This window comes from Molothrus aeneus, chromosome 6 (assembly GCF_037042795.1).
Source record: "Molothrus aeneus isolate 106 chromosome 6, BPBGC_Maene_1.0, whole genome shotgun sequence".
Classification (NCBI taxonomy): Eukaryota; Metazoa; Chordata; class Aves; order Passeriformes; family Icteridae; genus Molothrus; species Molothrus aeneus.
Genome location: NC_089651.1, coordinates 59,821,698 through 59,830,343, shown reverse-complemented (window position 1 = coordinate 59,830,343; position 8,646 = coordinate 59,821,698).

Genomic DNA, 8,646 nt, shown 5'->3' with positions numbered 1-8,646 from the left:
CCGCCGCCGCCTCTTTTATCCCGCCCGCGCCGCCCCCATTGGCCGCCGTCGGTGTCGCCGCCGCCGCTGCCGTGAGCCCGCCGTGCTGGCCGGAGGGGAGGGGGTGCCCGGGGTGCGGTACAGGGGGGGATCCCCCGGGATGGGGACTGGGTGGGGATAGCGGAGATCCGAGGGGACCCCCGGGCTGGGGTAAGCGCCGGGGGTGGAGGGGGTACTCCGGGGCTGGGGGGATCCGAGGGGATCCCAGGGCGTTGGGAGCCTGGCTGGGGGTGCGGAGGGGTCCCTGGGCTGAGGCGTGGGCCGGGGGTACCGGCGTTTCGAGGGGATCCCCGGGGCTGGGGATACCCGGGAGTACGGGGGATCCGGAGGGGATCCCCGGGCTGGGGGTGCAGGGGGATCCGGGCGGATCTCGGGGCTGAGGGCACGGGGGGATCTCTGGGCTGGGAGTGCGGGGGGATCCGGAGGGATCCCTGGGCTAAGGGGTGTGCTGGGGGTACGGGGGTGCTCCTGGATCAGAGGGGATCCCCCCGAGCTGAGAGCCGGTCTGGGGGTGCGGGGGGTCCCTGGGCTGAGGCGTGGGCCGGGGTTACGGGGGATCCGAGGAGATCCCCGGGGCTGGGAGTGCAGGGGGATCCGGGCGGATCTCGGGGCTGAGGGTACGGGGGGATCCCTGGGCTGAGGGGTGTGCTGGGGGTACGGGGGGCTCCTGGATCAGAGGGGGTCCCCGGGCTGAGGGCACGGGGGGATCTCTGGGCTGTGGGAGTGTCCCAAGAGATCTCCAAGATACGGGATCTTCCGGGATGAGCTGTGCGGACAGGGTGGGAATGCGCTGGGCTGGGGCTATGGGAGCATCCAGAGGGGACCCCCTGGCTGAGAACTGGGTGGGGAGACTGGAGATCCGAGGGGACCCCCGGGCTGGGGTGAGCGCTGGGGTGGCGGGGGTACCCCGGGCTGGGGGAATCCCAAGGGATCCAAGGGGATCCCCCCGTGCTGGGAGCCTGGCTGGGGGTGCAGGGGGGTCCCTGGGCTGAGGCGTGGGCCGGGGGTACCGGGGTTTCGAGGGGATCCCCGGGGCTGGGGATACCCGGGAGTGCGGGGGATCCGGAGGGGATCCCCGGGCTGGGGGTGCAGGGGGATCCGGGCGGATCTCGGGGCTGAGGGCACGGGGGGATCCCTGGGCTGGGAGTGCGGGGGGATCCGGAGGGATCCCTGGGCTGGGGGATGTGCTGGGGGTACAGGGGTGCTCCTGGGTCACAGGGGATGCCTGGGCTGAGGGGTGTGCTGGGGGTACAGGGGTGCTCCTGGGTCACAGGGGATCCCCCCGAGCTGAGGGCCAGGATGGGAGGGCAGGGGGTCCCTGAGCTGAGGGTACATGGGGATGTCTGGGTTGTGGGCATATCCCAACAGATCTCCAAGATATGGAGGTATCCATAGAGATCTCCAAGATCTCATCCTCCGGGATGAGCTGTGCAAGCAGCAGGGGAATGCCCTGGGCTGGGGCTATGGGAGGATCCAGAGGGATCCCCAGGCTGAGAGCTGGGCTGGAGGTCCAGAGGTTCCAGGAGGGAATCCCAAGGACTGAGGTGTGCTGGGGGAATGGAGGCATCACTGGGGCTGAGGATGTGGGGCAGCCCCGAGGATGAGATGTGTGATGGGGGTACAGGGGGACCCCCCAGGCTGGGGGTACAGTGGGAATCCCTAAGGCATGGGAGGAGGGTACAGGGAGATCCCCCAGGCTGGGGGTACTGGGGTTCTCCAGGCTGAGGTGTGGGCTGGGGTTATGGGGGATTCCCTGGGCTGAGGAGGAGGAGCTGGGGATTCAGCCCCAAGCTGCTGTAGGGTGCCTCCTTCCATCCCCCACCATGGGGGAGGGCTGTGGGGAGCCCAGGGTGAGCAGTAAGGGAATGGGGATGGATGGGGCAGGTCCTGCTGGGATGCAGGTTTGTGCCCTCCACAGCAGCTCCCAGCATCATTCTCCATGTTCTCCTGTTCTCCCCGTCCCCTCAAACTCCTAGAGCTGGTCCCTTTCCCACCAGGGTGGTGTTGGCACATCCTGCCCAGTCACTCCCTGGCACTGCTGGACTGGCACCACCACCATTCTGAGGCCCCTGGTTGGGATGCAGCTGGGTTGGGATGCAGTCACCAGAATGATCCCAGGCATGGACTGAGCCTCCTTAGTGACCATTCCCACCCCCTGATCCCAGCTGGGCTTCCACCCCTCCAAACCCCTGGTCTCTGCAGACACCTTCCTGCTGCAGGGCTGGCGTGTCCCAATGTTCCCATATTCCCACCCAGGATTCTGGAAATGTTCTAACTCTCATGACCAAGACCAAATATTTTGAAGTTTCTGTGGGGAACTAATTGGTGTGTCACCCCAAAAGGTGGTTTGAGCACCCTGCATCCTCCTGGCCACTTCTGGGGCAAAGCCAGCAGACAGAGCACAGCTTGGGCTCAAGAGCTGGTGAACAAATAAATGCTGGGGCAGATTTTTGGAACACAGGTCCCCTCCAGCTGGAGCTATTCGGAGATTTTATGAGCTGGAAACTGAGTCTAAAGGCTCAGCTGAGCATAGGGTGAATGCTCCATCACCCAAGCACGAGCAGGGGGACTCATATTTTCTGGATTGCAGTCAAATAAATGGCCAGGATCTAAAGGAGCCACAAACCCTTCTCTTCACACCACTGGTCCTTAAGGCAGCAGGGACAAATTGTCCCACTCTTGTGCCTAGGAAATGGTAAATTGCTGGGGAGATAAGGAGGGGAAGGAGCTGTCAGAGGGTGGGGTGTGACTCACTGGCTTTCCTCCTCCTCCTCCTCCTGACACAAGAGCTGCATTTAACTAAGACAAGCAAGAGAAAAAGAAAAAAAAAAAGAAAAAAATCCCAGCAGCTGTAACACACTCCACATTTCCACATTTATCATTTGGTTTCTGATCACAGGTTTCAGCAGAAGAGTCAGGATGACTCAGGTGAAATCCAGGGCCCTGCAGCCAGCCTGGCTTTACTCGGCTTTATTGCCCCGGGCTCTGCTCAGGAACAGGAGCTGCTGCACCAGAAGGGTTTGCAGCCCTGAACTGCATCCCTGCTCCTCCCCAGACACCCAGCTCATTTCCCAGTCCTCTGAGGGTGTTCAAAATCCTCCCTTTGAACCAGACCAGTTCCCTCACTAAAAACATCCGTGGGCCTCGGCAGAAGGATCGCGCTTCCCTTTGGATCCCAGCCAAGCAGGCTCAGTTCAGAGGGCTGGGAAATGCTCCTGAGGAGCTTCAAACCACTGAGACCTAATCAGCCATACAGAAAAGGGGTTAGCAAAGGCCATCTAAGCATCTTGGCCCTCCCTAGTCTCTGCTCTCTTTGTTTCCTTGGGAAAGAAGATAAGCTCCCTCTGGAGTCAACCCCGACTCTGTAACAGACTGAGCTGAGCTGCTGTGGGAGCTGGTTGTAATTTTTCTCCTATTTATGGGGCAAGAAGGGCAGTTTCCAGCTTATTTACCAGTGTGATCACTGCCTGGCTGTGCAGAAAATCACTTTTTCTGAGGGTGTTTGAGCAGGGGTTGCACACACGGGAGCTGATGCCAGCAGTTCTGTTAATGACCTTTGCCAACATGGAATTGGTAGGTTCAGGTAATTGGGATTTGTACCAGGATGTGGAAGGACACAGCCCAGTTTCCAGCCACAATGGAGTCCTCTCCCTTTGGAACACAACCCCACATCAGCTGGGTAAGATGAAGCATTAAAACTTCTGGGTTTTTGAAGTATGTTATGATGAGATTTTATTGATAGTTCCCTGTTACTTACACCCCACATTCTCATTAAGCCTTCTCAAATAAGTTTTTTCTTTGCTATTTCTGAATACATACCAAAAAAAGTGAAATACAGACTATAAACCAGAAGAATCAATGAATATTTAAGGTTGGAAATTATCTCTAAGACCATCAAGTCCAACCATTAACTCAGCACAGGCAAGGCCACCACTAAGCCACGTCCCCAAGTACCACATCCACTTTTTGACCACTTCAAGGGATGGTGACTCCACTACTCCCATTGGAAGCCTATTCCAGTACGTGACCACTCTTTCAGTGAAGAAATTTTCCCTGATATCCAATCTAAACCTCCCCTGGCCCAGCCTGAGGCCGTTCCCTCTGCTCCTGTCCCTGTTCCCTGGAGCAGAGCCCGACCCCCCCGGCTGTGCCCTCCTGGCAGGAGCTGTGCAGAGCCACAAGGGCCCCTGAGCCTCCTTTGCTCCAGGCTGAGCCCCTGCCCAGCTCCCTCAGGGATTCTGCAGCCCCTGCCCAGCTCCCTCAGGGATTCTCCAGCCCCTGCCCAGCTCCCTCAGCTGCTCCTCACAGGACTTGTGCTCCAGACCCTCCCCTAGAGGGAATGTGCCCTGGTTTTCTCTCCTCTGCTTGCTTAGAGCTTGGAGGGCATTTTCACAGTTTAAAGAGAAGAAATTCTTAAAGATCAACAGAACAAGGACTGCAAAAAAGCCTGATACTGTAACTTGAATTATGTAGAATAAGGTTTAGAGGTGGTGAAGGCCCTGTGAAGCCACTGAAGGGTACTGGGGGTCCCTGAGAGAGCCAGGGGATGCTGCTGGGGGCCAAGGTCCATGGGAAAGCCCTTCAGAGGCCTCTCTTGTCTTTGAATGTGGGGAACATATCAAAAAGGGAGAGGATGGAGCAGGTCTGTGTTCAGGCTCCTGCTCCTTGGCCTGCTTTAGTCTGTTGAGCTTCCTCATGGCTTTGGTGGGACCCAGCTGGGAAGGGCTGGAGCATCATTCCCTGTGTGTGAAATGTGCTCCTCAGGTTTGGAAGAGTGGAGTTCCCAAAAGAAACCTCTCCATGCCAAGGCTAAGGATGAAATACCCTGGGCAGTCCTCACTGGGGCAGGTGAATCCATCAAAAAGGTGTTTCAAGGGGAATCTGTGCACCAGCAGCTGCTAAAAAGCTGCCAGGATAAATAGGAATCATGCACAGAAGACACCTGCTTTTCCTCTGTTGGCTACAAAATGGGATCATTCAGGACTGGGCTCAGAGCTTAAAGTTAGAGATGATGAATTCCACTCTCTGAATCCATCTGTGCCCACCCAGCACCTCAGCAACAGCTCAAGCAGCAAAGGAGCAGAGCAGATCAATCCTGCTGTTAACAGGACGTGGCCCCAGCGAGATCCTGGAATAAGAGCTGAGCCCACAGGGGCCATGGATGGCAACATCCCAGCCTACAGCCATCCTTCCTCTGCTCTGGAAACAGCCTGAGATTTATCAGCCCCTGGAATCACAGTGATTCAGTTGAAAGAGTGAATCACGAGCAGTTTAATTCTATTACCCAGAATAACGAGCAGAATTGATTACAGGCTCCTAAAGTCCTAATTTGTTACAGGAGGATTTGTTGCTCCTGAGGACACAGGATCCCCAGGGTCTGAGGGGTTTTCTGCAGATGGGATCTGCACTTTAACTTCCTTGGTGGGGGTCTCACATTTTAGGGATGAGGCTGGAGGTGGAGGCAGCAGTTTTGCCCCAGGTTTCCTTTCCTTGCCCTCACACAGCAAGGACACAGGGTCTCTTGCCAATGGGTCTGTCCTCCCCAAAACTTAGAAAACTTCAGAAGGATTGGGCTGGGGAGGCTGTAGCAGGTGAATTCATATTTGTGAATGTAAAACCAGACATATGACAAAAGTCTCCTGACTCTCATGGATCTATTCCCAGCAGAAGGCACCTGACATCAGCCAGGATGGTCTTTAGGTCTTTCCATTCCATCACCAAGGGTGGCTGTGGACTCACAGCCCAGCAAATGGGAGCAGCAGCCGTGTCCCTGCATGGCTCCCCTCAATTGCTCCTCACTGTTATTACCCCAAGATATCGATAATGTGATTTGGAGACCAGACTGTTCCCTGGCAACACGTGCCTTGAAACTATTCCTGCAAATTTTCCCTGCCATTTGTGTCCAATTGAGTCAGGATCAAGTGGCTCTTTTCACAGCCTGGGTTGGTATTTGTGTTTTGCCTGCCTTTAAGTAAATTATTTACTATTAAATTTGTTTGGCAGCATTCAGCTGAACACGTTCAGTGCAACAACCAGGCAGAGGGAGAAGCCAGATCTGCTGTTCTCTGTCAAAGAGCTCCTTGAGGCACCCAATTTCCTCACAGGCAGCTCTCACATCCTGCCTGGATTATCCAGCCAGGACCACCAGGTCACTCCATGAGCAGCACAATTACATTTTTTGGAAGGAAGCTCATAGCCAGAGGACCTCTGAGAGGGGAAATCTTGTCCAAATACAGGTTCTCCTTTGCCCAGCTCCACCCTGAGAATCCAACAGTGATGGATCCATCCTGACTCTCCTGTGCCACAGAATAATTTGGCTTGGAAAAGACCTCTAGGATCACCAAGTGCAAACATCAAACCCAATCACTGGGATTCTCAGCACAGCCAAAGAAAAAAACCTATCAGGCAGATTCCTTGGCACAGTTCCTGGTTTTCCAGCAGAAAGGTGGCAAAATCAGGACAAACAAACATTTCTGAAGACTTCAGTGAAATTCTATTGAATTTAATTAGCAATGTTGTTAAAAAAAATTGAAAACAAGCAAACAAAAACACCACAAACAAAAAAATCAAAACCAGGTAGTAGAGATTTACCTGTTTTCACTTGAAAATCCATTCCACATCTTCTGTTTCTTGGTCTGGCATTTCATTTCCACTCGAATTAGGATTTATACTTCTGCCTGTCCTGCTGTTGCTGGATGAGTGCACCCCGTTCCTGGCCAGCTCAGCACAGCTCCCTGGAAGGCTCCAGGTGATGGAGGATGTATTTGTAGCCCTGCCTGGAGCTGTGTAATAGAGCAAAACCCATCTCTGATGATGGAAATTTAACAGCAGCCCCATGGGAGATGATCCTCCCAGCAGTAAAGCAGCTGGAATATTCACTGCCATGGTCCCAAGAACCCATTTGGGGTTTGTTTTAGGGCCATGGACCTAAAATCACCCTGGAACAAGTCCTGGGAGGAGCAGCTGAGGGAGCTGGGCAGGGGCTGAGCCTGGAGCAAAGGAGGCTCAGGGGGGACCTTGTGGCTCTGCACAGCTCCTGCCAGGAGGGCACAGCCGGGGGGGAATCAGGCTCTGCTCCAGGGAACAGGGACAGGAGGAAACAGCCACAAGTTGTACCAGAGGGTTTAGATTGGAAATTAGGAAAAAAATATTCATGGGAAGGGTTCTCAGGCACTGGAACAGCTGCTCAGGGCAGGGGTGGAGTCCCCATGCCTGGAGAGATTTAAAAACCATGTGGATGTTGGGGACATGGGTGAGTGGTGGCCTTGGCAGTGCTGAGGGAATGGCTGGACTCAATGGTTGGTCTTGGAAGTCTTTTCCAACCTTAAAAATTCCATTATTCTACCCACAGTCACACAACTCTGATGCAAGTTTTCAAATCTGGTGTTGGAAGCAGCTCTGCCAGCTCTACCCTGCCCTGAGATCCAGACTGTGACCCCAGGGCTGGGGACATTGGGTCTGATGAAACCCACAAATGTTGCACTGCAAAAATTGTCATGCAGGGAGAAAAAAATCACCTGGAAATCAGGGCCCTGCAGGATGGTGCCCAATATTCCCAGTGATTTCCATGAAACCACCCCTAAATCCAGGAGCCTCCTTTCAAACTGACCTTTGGTGTGTTTGTTCAGAAGAACTGTGGGATTGCAAACATCCAGCTCCCAGAAAACTCCCCTGGAAGTTTATTTTGGCTGTTTCCCCCCCTCCACTGGGAGCCAAAAGGACTTTGGATGCTCTGTAGGATGTTGTTTGCAGCAGTGGATGCCTCCCCAGATCCCTTGGAAGTTTTCCCTGCCCACTTCCAGCATCAGAGGGCTCTGGACAGGCAGCCCAAACATGGATGGCAAGAATTACCTGGAAAATCTCCCTGCACCACACTCAAGGTGCTCAAGTCATCCTCAGAACAACCAAGTCTAGGAGAAAGAAAACATTTCAGTTCACCAAGCCCAGTGATTTTTCATCAGGATGTTTTCCTTACCACTGCAATCCCATTTTTTTCCACATTACACCCAAATAGGCTTTACTAGCTAAAAAGAAATCCCAGTCTCTGATACAATAATTTCTTCCCAAAGAATGCAGAAAAATTAGAATGCTTCCTGCGTTATGTCAGTGCAAAAATTATTATTTATGTTAAATATTACTTGCTGTCTACCATCAACTTAAACAAATAAATTGTGAATTGATAGATAAGAACTGTGAATGACAGAAGTATTGAAGTTGTCAGGTCTTCAGGATTTTCTGTTTGCATTTCTCATCTCTGGTTGACAACACAACCCTCTTCTTTTTGTTTTCTCCAAAATTACCTACATCCATTGCTAAAATAGTCTAATAAAACACTTCTTATGGTAAAAATTAATGGTTTGTAGTGAAATCTCATTCAATCTTCAATCCATAGATTTCAAGGTTTAAAGTGTATTTTGAATTGAAAGTCTCCTGCCTTTTATAGAACCAAAGAATTGTTAAGGTTGTAAAAGGTCTTCAAGATCATCAAGTCCAACTGATGTATTTTCAGTAACACTGATGTATTTTCAGTAATAATCACAGTAGTTTGGGTGGGAAGAAACCTTAAACTCATCCATTTCCCATCCCCTTCCATGGGCAGGGACACCT